This window comes from Rhineura floridana, chromosome 6 (assembly GCF_030035675.1).
Source record: "Rhineura floridana isolate rRhiFlo1 chromosome 6, rRhiFlo1.hap2, whole genome shotgun sequence".
NCBI lineage: Eukaryota > Metazoa > Chordata > Lepidosauria > Squamata > Rhineuridae > Rhineura > Rhineura floridana.
This window is the reverse complement of record NC_084485.1, coordinates 135,225,082-135,241,787: the sequence shown is the minus strand read 5'-3', so window position 1 is coordinate 135,241,787 and position 16,706 is coordinate 135,225,082. Positions and strand designations below refer to the sequence as shown.

Sequence of the window (16,706 nt, the reverse complement as noted above, 5' to 3'; positions counted from 1 at the left end):
CTAACGCAGCATAGCTTAGCTAGTCAGCAGCATCTCATTATTAATGAGCTCTCGTTGACACAGGGGAAGATATTGATTAAAGATCATATGCTAAGGGTCGTCAGCGTTCTTGGCAACAACATCATGTGACCCTTGTTGCATTTGTGAATGGGAGGGGAAGACACTCATGAAATCCAGATCTCAGTTATCTATAATCATAATGATTTTTAAAAAAAAATTTAAATTAACTTACAAATTACCACTTTGATCCTAAGCATGTTCCTTGGAACAGAAGTTTATTTCAGTGCAATTCCTTTAAATACAATCAAATAATATTTCCAGTTGAATGTTCTTAGGATCACAACTGTTTTGAACTTTAACTTCTGTAGAAGATGTATGGAGTTTTGAAGAATAAGGGCAATGTAAGGCAGGATTCCCCCCTAGTATTTTTCCAGTTCAGTATTTGATCCATAACAGCAAAGTGTAAATAACTGACAGATGTCTGGTTTTTGAACCCTTTCTGACTTTATAACCTCTGCTTACCATCTGATTGTGCAATCTGCAGTGTTAAACTGGCATCCTCACTGACGGAAGGAAAGGTGATTGCAACCCACTGGAAAAATAAATGGATTATGCTAACTGTATTCAATAAAGCCAAGGCACATTGTGAGCTGGAGCTGTCCTTTGTTACTGATAGCTCATCGCTCCTGAGGTGAATTTTCCACATATGCCCTATTCTCTACATTCTGATAAAAAATACAACAGGCGTCCCCCACCCTCCCACCAAGGTGAACAATTTTAAAAAAACAACCACCACCAATGACTGATATTATTGGGGTTGCTTCAAAAATACAATCCAATTTGTGAAGCATTAGGCATATAGCTTATACCCCAGCACACACATTCTTAACTTCTATTTATCATGATTAAAACAGTTCTATAAATGACTTCATAAGCAGCAGTCTATTCTTAGACATGGAAAGATGACTGCTGTCCAACCTCACATGTTATATTCATTATGCATACCAAATTTGATATCCCAAGTCAGACCCCAAAAGTGCATCCCAGCTGTAATTAATTATTATAAAATACAACTGTCAATTCTTATTAGCATTTTGCTGGCAAATGGAGCATCTTGTAGTAGGCTGGGTCACTGGAAACAGCATCCGCCTCCCACACTCACAATCATCACCATCTTGTTATAAAACCTGTGATCCAAGAAAAAGCTGATCAGATAGTCAAAAGAACTCTCCAGGTGAGGATTACCTCTACTCATAGGCCTGATTTTAATAATAATAATAATAATAATAATAAATCACCTCAAAACCAGCCCTAGATAAATTTACTTGGTAATAAGTCCCATTGTTATGCATTTTAAAGTGTGATTATGTTTGCAGCCTTTGGTTATTATTGTCACATGCAAATCAAACAGAATTTAGTATTTTACGCTTATCTGTTAAAATATAGATAGACAGAGATACTGATAAAGAATGAAGGTCATGTAGCAGATAGGTAAATTTGTCCATTGTATTTTATGCTGTCCTCTACAGAGTTTCATTTTAAACCTATCATGGCATTTTGGTGTTCTTTTTTCCCCTTTTCTTAAAATGTTCCAATAACATTGGTATGAACACAATCCAGAATTTGCAATAATAAATGCCAATTTTCCACTCATTCCCATCCTCAAGAAGTCAAATTGAGTAGGATAGTCTCAGCATTTAAAACCACCCACTGCTTTTCAAACAAACAAACATCAAATTTAGTCAACTTTGCAAGCTAAATAGGAGCACATTTTACCCCCTTGAACACGGGATCAAAAATGATAGATGCCAAGTTTCCATGGTGCCCCTCCACCACTATAGGAACCTGATATATAGGAACATATGAGAAATCTCTGTATTTAGAACCAGCCCACTGCTTTTCATAAATACTAAATTAGTTGCTAAACAAGCAAAAATTGGATCATATGGATAATGGGGTATATGCTTTATGCCCTTAAGCTGAAAAAGTAGTAAAATCCATTCAGTGTGGGGGAATTTATAAGACGATTTTGATGGTAAAGAGTCTAATAAAAACATGCAATTTAAAAAAATTAACTGTGGAACAATGTAGATCTTTTTCCCTCAGGAAGGTACAGAGGATATTGGAATTTTAAACTGTAAGAGAGAAAAAAGACAATTTGAAATTTTATCATGAAAATCAAGGGCTCTAAAGCAACCTAAAATGATTGTTCAGGTTTCTCTCTGTTGCAGCACTGTATAGAAAACACAGTACACAAATGTTATAGCATGCACCACATCATCAGATTTCAAAAGGGAGTGAAAATTAATCACATGCTTCCGTCTGGGGGCAATATTATTGGTAACTGTTGGAAGCACTGATTGTAATAATCCCCACAGACTGATGAAACACCTCTCCTTCTTTTATGTAGTTTGCATAGAAATTCATTTTGTTTGCAACTGTTAGGTAATTACCAGTGGGTTGCTTATGGAAAGGATTGGTGCCAGCACAATGTAAGAAAAGCTGCTGGACAGGAACTACAGATTATGGCAGCAATCCCGGGAAAAGCAATATATGTAGAAGTCTCACTTAGATTAATAGGTTTACCCATGTGTACGGGATTGCTTCTTATGACACCCCTGGTATATTTTTTTCAGCCGAATTTCAGTATTTATGACCTGTGAAATGTATGTAAATAATTGATTACTGATAAGTGAAAAAGCTGTGGTTTTCTTTAAATCAAGCAATAACGATTCTGTACCTTTGATCATGAATATCCATCACTTCTTATGAATTGCTGCGGAAACATTTAATGCAGGATTCAAAAGGATTCAAATGATAACTTTTGTGGAACCAACTTTTTTTGGGGGGGGGGTAAACACAGAAAGCTTTTGAGTAACCTAAAACTCTTCCTCAGGTAGAAAAGTGAGGGCTGGTTTTTCTAATGGTATAAATGACTTCCAGGAACTAATTTCTAGAGTAACACGACTGTACTGTGCTGTAAAATACATTTGACAAAACAATCCTTTACATACTGACTCAGAGTTAAGCCCCACTGAGTGCACTGTGGCTTACTTCCAAGTAAGCAGGTACAGGGCTGGGATCTTTTCAAACCAGTCAGGAAACCCAAGAGGAAAAGGAAGTACCTAGGACCTTGCCACCCATCATTTGCACCATCTACTCATTTATTCCCCTATCCTCATATATTTGGAAAATAGAAAGATGAGCGAAGAAAGCAAGCCTAATTTGGAATGACTAATACTTCCCAATGTAAAACTTCCCGATGAGATGCAAGTATGAAAACTTTTAAGAGTTACTCTCTGCTGAATACACATTTTCATCTTAACTCACTGTCATCTGGTGCTTCTTGGTTTTGGGGGATGAACTCATCCCCTTCCCCATTTATATCTGATCAGTTCAGAGAAATTGTCTGTCAGTTCAGATTAGAAGTAAAGACCCCATTGGAGTTGGTCTTAAGCCATCCATCCCAGATGTTTGATGCTGTGTTTTGTATTCTATTTCCTCCCTGCAGAAAAATCTTTATTCATAGAACTGAAAGCCACTCGGATTCAGAATGAATGATGCACCTTTGGCAGCTTTGGCTCAGAGCCACTCAATTTTTTCTATTTATCTATTTATTCCTTGTTTAGCAAATGTATTCTCTTTTCTTACAGCCTGACATTTTTAAACCATTTTTTCCAATGAAAAATCTAGTGTTGGAAGTAAGACCCCTTCTTTATCCTTTGTAAAACGAGATCTCTCCCTTCTTTAAATCCGGTGTCACGGATTATGTGATTTAAAAAAAAGAAATATGCTAAACTAGCGAGGTCCATGGCAGGAAGATAACTGATTGAACCATGAACCAAACTCTAATTAGATGGTTCAGAGTTGAAGGCACCCCACTAGGAGAATACATTTAAGGGGAGACGCTGCATCTATAGCTGCACTGCCTTGGAAGACAAGGTGTCTGATTTCTTCCCTACCATTAAACGTGTTCGGTATAACAACAGGTCAATTGCCATCTCTCCTAGAAACAAAGCCTTTGAAATCCCCGCTAGCACGCTTCCGCCCTTTTGGCCGAGATAACGGGATTGCAAATTGGATTGCCTTCCCCGTGGAAGACCCCAGATGAACGATAGAGGGCGCAGTTTCTATTTGTATCTTAAATTTGATCTCCTTTTTCTCTTCTAAAAACCTCTTAATTGGTTACTGCGCGGGGGGGGGAGGAAACGCAATAAAATCACAATAATTCTCCTTGCTACAGAGATATCCATATCCATACCAAGATGTTACACATCATAAAAGTTCGGATAATCGACAACCCAAAGGGGATATATATATATATATATATCTACTAACCCACTCCGGATGCTTCTCTTCTCTTTTCCCTTCCTCTTTTGAAGGTTTAGCAGATCTCAGCAAGCCACAGCATGGCATCCAGATCCAATACGACCGGATGCTCACCTTTCCATCCCTCCAGCCCCGGATGTCAAAAGAGGTCCGCTTCAGGTAGCCCTTTGGGCGACGAGGTGGGAAAGTCCCAACCTCGGATGGGATTTTGTCTGCATAGGTTTGGCAAGCAGCGAAGTTTCCCCAAGGGGCAGCTTTCGAAGCTTGTCCGATTTTACTCGCTCTGCGCACTGGAATAAGCGAGAGAAGTGGGAAGAATCCCCCCCCTCCCCGCTTCCCGGAAAAAAGTTTGCCACCTGCCTTCCTCGGGAAGCGGCGCAGTGCGGGCAGAAGGGAGGGCAACGGGCGGGCTAGAGTTGAGCGTGGTGTACTCACCAGGCGGGGCAGCGATCGCTGTGCGTTAGAGAGAGAAAAGAAGAAGAGGCCACGGAAGCAGGCGTGGGACCCCCTTGGCCGGAGCAGGAGCCTCAAGTCAGACCCCCCCGGCACCGTAGACGCGGGGGAAAACGGGGCCACTTCGGCCGCTTCTCCAGCGTGCCGCCGCCGCTTCTCTCCCAGCTACTAAAGTTGCAGCTCACGCCAGAAAAAAAAAAAAGACGCGAACGGGCGAGGCAAGAAAAAAAAAGAAGAAAACCTCGGGCTGCCTGGCGCTCCGGACGTTCAGCGCTCCCTCTGCGCGCCCGGGGGATTAGCCACTCCTCCGGCGCGGCCCCTTTGGAGATCAGCCCGGCTTGGGCAACGACGTAGGGGGGAATCCCACTGCCCGATCTTCAGCGGCAGGGATCGGACAGAGGCGGCGGTAAGGGCGGCAGGGGATAGGGGGAGGGAAGGGGAATCGGCGTGGCAAGGTGTGGGAGGTCTCCCCTTTAGCCGTCCCGCTCCAGCCCCGCCTTCGCCCTTCCCTGGTCGGGGCTTCCTCAGCCAGCCACACTTCTTGGCGTCAAACTTTTGGTCGGGAGGCGCGGGGCGCTCGCTGGTTGCCCGCTGGCCGCGGCGGCTCGAGGTGGTGCGGCTGCTCCCCCGGCGGCTGCTGGTGCTGCGGAAGCCCCCCCAGCTTTCATTTTATTTTCGATCGCCGACGTTGAAGGTACTCGGAAGGGACATAAATCACAGCAATTAGCCTTGGCGCCGCGGAGATCCTCCTCGCCTCGCAGGGCCCGCCGGTGCTTCCTGGGCGCGTCGCGACGCTCCAGTCAGAAACGTCCCTGCACATCAGCGTCGACGGCGAGACACGGAAAAGTCCATCGGAGGCGATAGACGCGCACCCCGCCCCGCGCCGAGGCTGCCTTTTTGCTGGACTGCCAATTCTCCTTAGGCACCGGCAGCTCCTTGGCGCTCGCTCGCTCGCCACGGCCCCTGCAGTGGCGAACAGAAGCTCGCAAACTTAAGGACAGGACGCGATCAATTGGAGAGGGAGGGGAAAGGAAGAAGAGGGAGAGAGAGAGGAAGGCGCGGAGGGGGTGGCACAGCCGTTTCACTTAAAAGCAATCTTCTCCTGCAACTGCCAGCAAGTAGAGAGATTGCAAACCTTATACTACCTCCAGACCTGAGCGCTCCGAGCGGTCCTAAAGCCGATGTTATCTCCGGCTTCCTACAGCCCCCTTACAACTTACCACCAAAACTGTCGCCTTCGCCTCCATCCCGCACCCCTCATTTATTCGCCTTAGGATGTTTTCTATATGCCACAGATGACAGGCAGTTCCTCAACACATTTAACTGAGGATTAAGGCTCACTGATGTAACGAGAGTGTGTATGTCTGTGTGTGGACTTGTGACCCTCCAGATGTTGATGGACTCCAACTCCCATCAGCCCCAGCCAGCATGGCCAAGGGTCCAGGATGATGGGAGTTGCAGTCCAGCAAGAACTGGAGGGCCACAGGTTCCCCACCTCTGCCGTGAATGGCACTTCATATTCAGTTCCAGGGCAGGTGATGCACAGCGCTGTCACTTGTGAACAGTGTACATATTTTTCAGTCCTCGGGGTTTCCTGCATTAAACACAGAAGCAGCCATCTGAAAAGGATTTAGGGCCAACTACTTGCCCGTTTCCTAAAGGGAAACAGCTATTTATGGTGCATGTATCAGCACCATTCACAACTGATGGAGTCACATGTGCATGATGCTCTTTTAATCTCAGCTCTGATTGGTTTGATGGGCCATAATGAGCTTTCTGAGGTAACAGCTTGCCCTGTAGAGTCCTGATTTTCTCTGTCTAGTGAAGTAGGCTGTAGACAAATATTAAAAGAATAATGAGACTAAAGCTGAGCTCTTTGAAGTCCCAATGGCTTCATTGGGAGAGGCTTCAGCACATGCCTAACTCTTTCACAGAAACCAAAGGTACATCTCAGCATTTCACTTTGGTGGAAGAGTATCTGCTTGGTGTGTCCGAGGTACCAGATTCAAGCGGTGGCATCTCTGGGAGAAGGGAAAGAAACTCCTGTCTTGAAGCCATGGAGAGCCACTGCCAAACAGTGTCAACAGCACTGAGCTCGATGGACCATTGGTCTGACTCACTCTGACTTTGTTGCTTCTGTGCAAGATGCTTAGGTTTAAAGCAACTTCAAATTTTTGGATCCATTTCAGTTCAGCTTCAGGCCCAGTTGTGGTCTGGGGGGAGAGGGGGGGAATGTGATCCTGCTCATGCACTTTGACATCTCAGTGGCTTTCAATACTGTTGACCACGGTACCCTACTGGAGCAGCTCAGAGAGCTGGGAGCTGTAGTTCAGTGGTTCTGTTCCTACCTCTGGGGACGTTTCCAGAAAGTTGTGGTGGGCACTGTCCACAGCAATAGAAGTTGTCCTCTGGCATCCTGTAGGGTTCTATTGTCTCCCCTCCCCCCCCCCACGCTATTTAATATCTATTTGAAACTGCAGGGGACTCATCAGGAAACCTGGAGTGAGTTATGGCCAAAATGTGGATGGTCCCAGCCCTGTCTCTCTGTTCTAGTGTGGAATAGTGGTTAGAGTGTCAGTCTGCGACCTGGGAAACTGGGGTTCAAATCCCTGCTTGGCCATAAAGCTCAGTGGGTGAACTTGGGCCAGTCACTGCCTCTCAGCCTAACCTATCTCACAGGGTTGTTGCAAGGATAAAATAGGGAGAGGGGAACCATGTGTGTACACCACCTTGAGCTCATTAGAGGAAAGGTGGGATATAAATGTAATCATCACCGTCAGCATCTGAATCGGGAGAGGCAATTGAAGTGCTAGACCAGTGCTTTGAGGGGCTGGAAATTGAAGCCAAGTCATGAGCAGACAAAGGTATTATGTGTTCTAAGTTCTCAAGTTTGAGAGATGGGGAGACAGCCTGATTTGAACAGGGCTGCAAGGAGCAGGTCCATAGCTAGGGGGTACTCCTGGATCCAACATTGTCACTGGAGGCATAGGTGGCATAAGTGCCTTTTTCCAGCTCCAGCTGTTTAGCCAGCTGTGGCCCCTTTTGGACAGAGATGACTTGGTTACTGTACTCCATGTTCTGGTAATTTCCAGACTGGATTATTGCAACATGCTCTATGTGGGGCTGCCTTTGAAATCAACTTGGAAACTTCACTGGTCCAAAAGGCAACAGCCAGAGCTACTGGCTGGAGTTCCATTTAGAACTTAGATAACCTTTGTTTTTAAAAATAAACTAGCTGCACTGGTTGCCATCCTATTCCCAGCCCAAATTCAAGGTGCTCACATTAGTGTTCAAAGCCCTAAATGACTTAGGCCCCTAATATCTGAAAGACCGACTCCTTCCCTACAGACCCTCTTGGGTGTTGAGATCAGCAGAGGGGGCCCCTAGAGGTTCAAGGGAGCGAGTGGCCCAGGAGGGGGCATTCTCTCTGGCAGCCCCTGAGCTGTGGAATTCCCTCCCCCTAGAGGTGCATTTGGCACCTTCATTAAGTAATGTCTCATATATGCTGAAGACACACCTATTTACCATGCGCTGTGACACCTGAGTTACATATTTTTAGGACCTACACTTGTTTGATTTGTTTTAATTTATTTTAATATTGTGCTTTTACATTGTTGTAACCCATCCCAGGATCTAATGATGAACAGCACGTTAGAAGTATTTATTGTTGTTGATATTATGTGACCAATGAGTCTGAAGTCTATTGTTTTTACATGTGCGCTGCCATGGATATCAGCGTATTACTGGTAGCACGCTTATTTATTTAAAATATTACAGAATGCTGATGGATGGCAATTTAATTGGGGGGAGGGGTCTAAAGCAGGCGTGGGAAACTTGTCCCTCCCAGATGTTTTAGACTACAACTCCCATAATCCCTGACCACTAGCTATGCTGGCTAAGGCTGATGAGAGGTAGAGTCCAATAACATCTTGGGGGACACAGGTTCCCTATCCCTGGTCTATATAAACCAGAAAATGTACAGAGTTTATGCATCTATCATTTGAAGGAGGCATGGGGAACCTCTGGCGCAAGGGGGAAATCAGGCCCACCAGGGGGTCTAATTTAGCTGATGAGGCTGTTCCAGTGAATCATGGTCCCACTCATGTTTCTGCCTTGTATGGCAGATTTCCTTTCTCACAGCATGGTTGATGACTACTGACTTCCTGGGTACATTGGCAGTCATTTTCCAGTATGAACTTCATATTCCTACTATACGCCAATGTTCATGCATAAATCCTATTATAGGGTGCTCAGTATTGGCCTTCTATCACAATGAACTTAAACTCCAAACTCCTGTAGTGTAAACATGTTTTTGGCTGACTTAGCTGTATATGGTACTTTTTGATTGACCTTCTCACTGCGTTTATGACATCCCTTAAAATAATTATATTGTTCCCAAACCATGATGACCCTGTCTCTACGTTCTTGGCCTTGATTCTCATGCATTTCCTGAAAGTCAGACACATTTTTTCTTTTCTTTTATCAGCCAGTTTTGCTTCTCTTGGTATCAGTTACTGGTCCAGCCATCAGCAGCACATGCATGCATATTAGCAAAACAGGCCAGCATGTTCCAAGAATGCTTAGGCTACAACTCCAGCAAGAAGAATCCACACCCAGAACATCTGTGCCACTTACCATTTTAGCTGCAGTTTCTTACTTGTTTTCCAGTTCTGCTAAATTAGATTAGTTCTCAGAAGTGTCCACAATATTCAGTATGTCCACACTATTCAAACTGAACAGATCATGAACAGATATTAGGAACATAATGAAATAGGAGCTGTGGCTGCATTATATGCTACTTGCAAAATGATCACTGTGAAGACAAACAGTTGATATGATTCAAAATTAGGTTACAAAAACTAGGTGAGCTATTGAAGTTGCAGGACTCGGTGGATTTCAACATGGGCCACTCCAGCTTCATCTCGCGCCGCCACCTGGAGCTCGCCTTCTGCCCCCCCACACTTCTACCTACGCTGCCTTGGCAAGAACGATGTCCTGGTTGGTGGCGCCTTCCAGACCAGGGGCGGCCCAGGCCGCCAGCTGCCCCCGCATCCTTCTGTTTGCCATTTTTGGGATCCCCTGGGAAGCTTGTGAGACTTTGGGGGCGATTTCTGTGTGTTGGACCCTGGGTGAGAGCCAGGGTGGATGGGTGGAGTCCTGGGTGGGAGTCAGGAGGTTGAGAGATGTTGAGTGGAGAAGTCCAAGGCAATTGTTTTAATATTTATTTGTTAATTTGTATTATGTATACATTTGTATCGTAGTTTTATTGTATATTTTTATAATATTTGCTGTTTTATCTTCTGTACACCGCTTAGAGATTTTTATATATATTAAGCAGTATAGAAATGGCTTAAATAATAATAATAAAGACATTGTTGGATGGCTGGTGGACAAACGCACAGTAGTGGACAGCGTGGTGGGGTATATATACACACACACACACACGTGTGCCTGGCAAGGGTCACTGGAGCACAGAGACACATGATATTTCTGTACAAAATAGCTGTATCAGTGAGAGGGTGGGTCACCTAGAGTCATGGGAAACAAAGTGTGTTTTGCTCTTACTGCAACAGGGTTCCTCAGTATAGCATGTTACTTTTCCCCATGGTAAAATAAAGAATGGCATCCATGATTTTGGTTTAGCCTATTTCTAGATCTTAGCCACGGTCTTGGTTCTCATCCTAGTTACAGCGAAGCTGTATCTACACTGCATATAGGTGTCTGAATGGAGTCTGGGAATACAGAACCGTCTCGCTTCCGAAAAGTAAAGAATTGTTGGATTTACTCTTCAGAGTCCTACGTGTTCCTTATGTCTGAAAGAACAACATGGTATCTTGCTATATGGTACTATAACCCTCAGGGAGCAGGAGCTGCAGTAAGAAAAGGTGTATGAAATAGAAGATGGGATATTAATAGCTGGCAATTGCATCTCCAACTCCAATATCCTTCCATCTCGATTCAACAACTGTAGTTAAAGAAGGAAAGGCAACAGCTCCTGTCCCTGACCCTAAGGGGTGAACTGGCCCATCTGATTTTGCATGGATTTCTCTTGCCCTAACACAGCTGCTAGTTTGGTCAATCGATAGGCGATTATTTGGATATTGATCCAGGCCTGCATCTTTAGTGCCTCCAACAGATTTATTTGCAGCTCCCAAGGGAAGAGGAGTGACTGTGGAAGAAAATAGCACTGGAGAGAGAAATGTCTTTATGCAGCGGATACAGACTTTAACAGAAAAGGACTGCCTGTCTGGAGCAGTTGGAACAAAATAAGAGTCCAGTGGCACCATAAAGAGAAACAAAAGATTTGCATACCTTCTAACCTTTCCCAGGTGAAATGAACAGGTCCGGTTAAAAGATGTGGTTTTTTTTCCATTAGGTATCTTTTTCTTTAACCCCTTCGGCTTATTTGTGGGGAGTTCCAATCGATGATTTAACAATGGAAACAAAAACATTTTCCCCCAAGCAAGATATAGCTAGAGAACCTGGCATTAATTCTTTATGGAAAAAGTACTTTGCAAGTATGGGCTGATTTTGATGCTCACCCTCTCCCCCCCCCCTAAAAAAAAATATTTAGGAAATTAGATCCACATGCTACTTCTTTGATACAACATGATAGGAAAGATAATATTCCCAAGAAGTGAGAATGCTTGGGTCTTAAGTGAGCAGCAAAAACTGCAAAAATGTTCCTTAGATTTAATGTTATTACTAATTAAAAGACTTGGTCCTCTCCACGCATTTACATTTAGAGGCATGGAATTGTCAGACTACATTAATGTACTAACATATCACTCTTCCAAAGATCAGTGCTAAGGGATGCTAAAAATTAGAACAGGGTAACAATCATTGTTGGTGACATAAGATGTCCAGAACATGCCAGCAGCTTTATTTCTAATGTTAACTAATAATAAGATAGGAAGCAATGGGGTACCACCGTGGATCAGGGACATTTGATAGAACATTTTTACTCTCCAAATAAATCTGGTTGTACTTGCTATAGAGTAGCTGTGCCTGGGACAGATACAGTTAGCTTTCATTTTGACAAAATACAGTGCAACTAAGCAATAAGCCAGGGTAAAAAGGAGAATACAGAAGATATAAAAACCAACAAGAACTTTTTTAAAAAGTGAAAATAAAATAGTCTAATGTGGAAAGGCTTGGGAGAAAACATCAAAAACATAACCATTCTTACTTAGCTCCAATTATTGCTAATGCCAGTGTATAAACTATCCACAAATGGGTGGTTAAAATGGATAGTATCAACACACCCAGTAACAGAGGAATGCAACATGTTTAATAGATAGTTAAAAGTACCAACCATGTTTTCTTAATGCCTGATTTAAAAACACTGCCTAATATGCTGGGGTGGTGGTGTCGCAGTGGAATTTAACCCAATTTCACTGAAAATAGGATTCAGCCCCCTTTAGCAGATTCTGTTTCTTTATTAAAACAAAGACAAAACGGGTGGCTCCAGGCCATATTATATTTATATAGATATATATTCATATACACACTACACAAGCACAGACAAGAGACCCATCAATGCATTTTTTAATTTATAAGCAGCTGGGATTTTCACTTGAAAAACCAGATCATCCAGATTTGTTAACAGCTTGGAGTCTGCCTTTAAATCAGAAGACACACTCGTTGCACTGAATTTCGAAGTTCACAGCTAAAATGTTAATAGCAAAATATTGGCTTATAGAAGTACCACCTTCTATTAACAAAGACGGGCTTAGGAAAGGTGTGAGTGGCAGTATTTTAGTTACCCTTTCAGCATAGCTAAAATACTGCCAATCAGCTTCTGTTTACCTCCACAACCCTCAGAGTGAAAGCTTTGTAACTTGAAGCTCTGCGCCATCTACCTAGTCTTTCAGTGTTTGCCCTTCCATCGCCAGCAAGTTTCTTTCATGATGAAAATGTCTATCTATTGTGAGTTGGATTGAGGTGTAGGAATTTGTAGGAAACATTGGCAAAACTCCACTGGCTTTTGGCTATGGATGCCAAAAATGCCACCAGCAACACACAGTGCTTCCATTGCCAATCATGTTCTCCTGGGTTTTTGCGGTCACAGAAACAATAGTTACCTTATTACTCTGAGCACATATCAGGGTGATGGGCTGGTTCTTGCATGTTCTTTTCCCTTTTATGACATCTGTTGCATTGTTTGACAGTTTACTTGATAGAAATTTAGGATTCGACCAATGAGAGAGACCTCAGAACAAATCCCCACTAATCCATAACGCTCCCTAGATGACTTCTGGCCAGTTGCTGTCTCCCAGTCTGGCATGATGGCTGTGAGGATAAGGGGGATATTTATTTATTTTATTTATTATTTCAATTTATATACCGCCCTTAGCAGAATAGCTCTCAGGGCGGTGAACAAACAAGGTAAAATACAATATATCATGGTAAAAAATCACAAAAACATGTACAAACAAACAACAGAAAGCACAACAAAAACAAATACAACACAAATTAAGAAGGATACATATTAAAAATAGAAAGATTAAGAAAATTAAAAGATTAAAATGCCTGGGAGCATAAAAAGGTCTTTACCTGGCGCCGGAAAAATAGAAGTGTAGGCGCCAGGCGTACCTCTTCGGGGAGGCTGTTCCACAACTCAGGGGCCACCACAGAAAAGGCCCTAGATCTAGTAACCACCCTCCGGGCTTCCCGATGAGTTGGTACCCGGAGGAGGGCCTTAGATTCTGAACGAAGTGAACGGGTAGGTTCATAGCGAGAGAGGCGTTCCACAAGGTATTGAGGTCCCACGCCATGTAAGGCTTTATAGGTCAAAACCAGCACCTTGAATCTCACCCGGAAGCAAATAAGGAGCCAGTGCAGACGCGCCAGAATAGGTGTTATATGCGAAGACCGACTGGTCCTCGTCAATAGTCTGGCAGCTGCGTTCTGCACCAGCTGAAGCTTCCGAACTGTCTTCAAGGGCAGCCCTACGTAGAGCGCATTACAGTAATCCAATCTTGAAGTTACCAGAGCATGAACAACGGAGGCGAGGTCGTCCCTGTCCAGATAGGGGCGTAGTTGGGCTACCAGACGAAGATGGTAAAATGTATTCCGTGCCACCGAGGCCACTTGGGCCTCGAGAGACAAGGAAGAATCGAAAAGAACCCCCAAACTACGTACCTGTTCTTTCAGGGGGAGTGTAACCCCATCCAGAACAGGGTGAACATCCACCATCTGAGCAGGGAAGGTGTTCACCAGCAGTGTCTCGGTCTTGTCTGGATTGAGTCTCAGTTTATTAGCTCCCATCCAGTCCATTATCAGGCAACGGTTCAGCACATCAACAGACTCACCTGAAGAAGATGAAAAGGAGAAATAGAGCTGCGTGTCATCAGCATATTGATGGCAATGCACTCCAAAACTCCTGATGACTGCACCCAGCGGCTGCATGTAGATGTTGAAAAGCATGGGGGACAAGACCGACCCCTGAGGCACTCCACAATGGAGAGTCCATGGTGTCGAGTGATGTTCCCCAAGCACTACCTTCTGGTGACGGTCCGCGAAGTAGGAGCGGAACCACTGCCAAGCAGTGCCCCCGACACCCAACTCCGCGAGTCTCCCCAGAAGGATACCATGGTCGATGGTATCAAACGCCGCTGAGAGATCAAGGAGAATCAACAGAGTCACACTCCCCCTGTCCCTCTCCCGACAAAGGTCATCATACAGGGCGACCAAGGCTGTTTCGGTGCCAAAACTGGGCCTAAAACCGGATTGAAACAGATCTAGATAATCGGTTTCATCCAAGAGCGCCTGGAGCTGGCCGGCAACCACCCATTCCAAAACCTTGCCCAAAAAAGGGACATTCGCCACCGGTCTATAGTTGTTCAAGTTATCTGGGTCCAAGGAGGGTTTCTTTAAAAGAGGTCTCACTACTGCATCCTTGAGGCTACCAGGGACTACTCCCTCCCTCAAGGAGGCATTAACCACTTCCTTGGCCCAACTGGTGGTCCCAGCCCTGCTAGCTTTCACTAGGCAAGATGGGCAAGGATCCAGAACAGACGTGGTTGCCCGAACCATTCCAAGCACCTTGTCCACTTCCTCGAGCTGCACCAACTGAAACTCATCCAATAATGAAGGACAAGGCGGTGCTCCGGACACTTCAATGGATTCATCTGTCGCAACATCGAAGTCAAGATCCCTGCGGATACATGCGATCTTATCTTGAAAGTGTCCAGCAATTTCGTTGCAGCGGGCTTCCGATGTTTCCGTAGTATCGTGTGGGCCAGAGTGTAAGAGCCCACGCACGACTTTAAAAAGCTCCGCTGGGCGGCATAGGGATGATCTAATAGAGGCACCAAAATAAAGCTTCTTTGCTGTCCTTACCGCTTTTGTATACAACTTATTGGTGGCACTTACCAAGGCATGATTGTATCCACTGGGAGTTTTCCTCCATCTGCACTCCAGCCTCCTCCTCTCATGTTTCATTGCTCTCAGCTCCGGGGTATACCATGGAGCTGTATGAGCTCTACAGCGGAGGGGACGCGCGGGAGCGATCGTGTCAATAGCCCGGGTCATTTCTGTATTCCACAGTGCGACCAGGTCCTCGACAGGAGCACCAGTCCTATCAGCCGGAAAATCTCCCAGAGCCCTCTGAAAACCTGCGGGATCCATCCGGCTCCGGGAGCGGATCAACTTAATAGATCCTCCATCTTTGCAGAGGGAAAGAGCCGCTGTAAGTCTGAATCTCAGCAAGCGGTGATCTGTCCATGACAATGGGGTAGATGAAAAACACCCCACCGCCAGATCACCATCTCCATGTCCAGTGGCGAAGATCAAATCAAGAGTATGTCCCGACACATGCGTTGGGCCGGTAGAAAATTGAGACAGCCCCATTGTTGTCATGGAGGCAATTAAGTCCTGAGCTGCGCCAGATAAGACAGCCTCGGCATGGACGTTGAAATCCCCCAGTACCAAAAGTCTAGGGGATCTCAACAGCACCTCCGAGACTATCTCTGTCAGCTCAGCTAAGGAAGCTGTTGGGCAGCAAGGTGGACGGTACACCAACAGTATTCCTAGTCTGTCTCCCTGGCCCAATACAAGGTGGAGACATTCCAGACCAGTCGCCGTCTGGACAGGGTGCTTGGTGAGAGGGAAAGAACTCCTATAGACCACAGCGACCCCCCCTCCCCGGCCCTCAGATCTACCACAGTGCTGAACCAAATACCCGGGTGGACAAAGCTGGGAAAGAGCAACTCCTCCCTGATCAGCCACCCAGGTTTCGGTTATACATGCCAGGTCGGCACTCTCCTCCAGAATTAAATCATGGACAAGTGAGGTTTTATTATGTACCGACCTGGCATTCAAAAGCAGCACTTGGAGATTCGAGAGCTGGCTGATAGGACAACCAACAAACCTGTGGGTATGAGGAGAACCGGAACAAGGCACAGACACAATTTGTCTGGGACGAGTTCCCCTTACCTGGCCTGTCCTCCTCCTAACGCCATACCTCCCATTACCCGTCACTACGTTAATTGGGGCCCCCGAAAGCCCCCCCACGAAGGATGGAATCTTTTCTCCCAGGCACATGTTAAAAATACACAAACTCACACAGACAAGCAATCATACAATCATTCACCCAACAGTAACGCACACACACACCCAACAAACAACGTTAAAATGAATTAGTCCTCTTCAAACAGCAATGGCAGTCTCGGGCCCCCCAGCCAAAAACGAGCCGCCAGCGATGGCACCAGGACAGCAACACAGCCCCAAGCAGCGACAACAGCGCCCACATACGAGCAGAAAAGCGGCGAAGGCAGCGGAGCCGCAGTGGTAGTATCCTGGGCAGCGGCACGGTTCTCGGCGACGATGAAAACGCCCGCAACCAGCGGCGGCGAAGTCACCGGCAGCAACATGGTCCCAGCAGCAGCGAAAACGCCCCGCGCGCAAGCAGGCAAGCGGCG

General features: G+C 45.3%; 1 protein-coding gene across 9 annotated transcripts in view; it reads right to left on the bottom strand.

Annotated features, from left to right (window-relative positions):
• Positions 1-5,872, bottom strand: part of NTNG1 (netrin G1) — a 327,946-nt gene extending 322,074 nt beyond the window's left edge. For 7 of the 9 annotated variants that reach the window (XM_061633866.1, XM_061633869.1, XM_061633871.1 and 4 more), the window contains exon 1: positions 4,339-5,872. The gene's annotated coding sequence lies outside the window, so the exon portion shown is untranslated. The remainder of the gene's footprint in view (positions 1-4,338) is intronic. The other 2 variants (XM_061633867.1, XM_061633868.1) reach the window with 2 other exon arrangements.
• Positions 5,873-16,706: the final 10,834 nt, after the last annotated feature.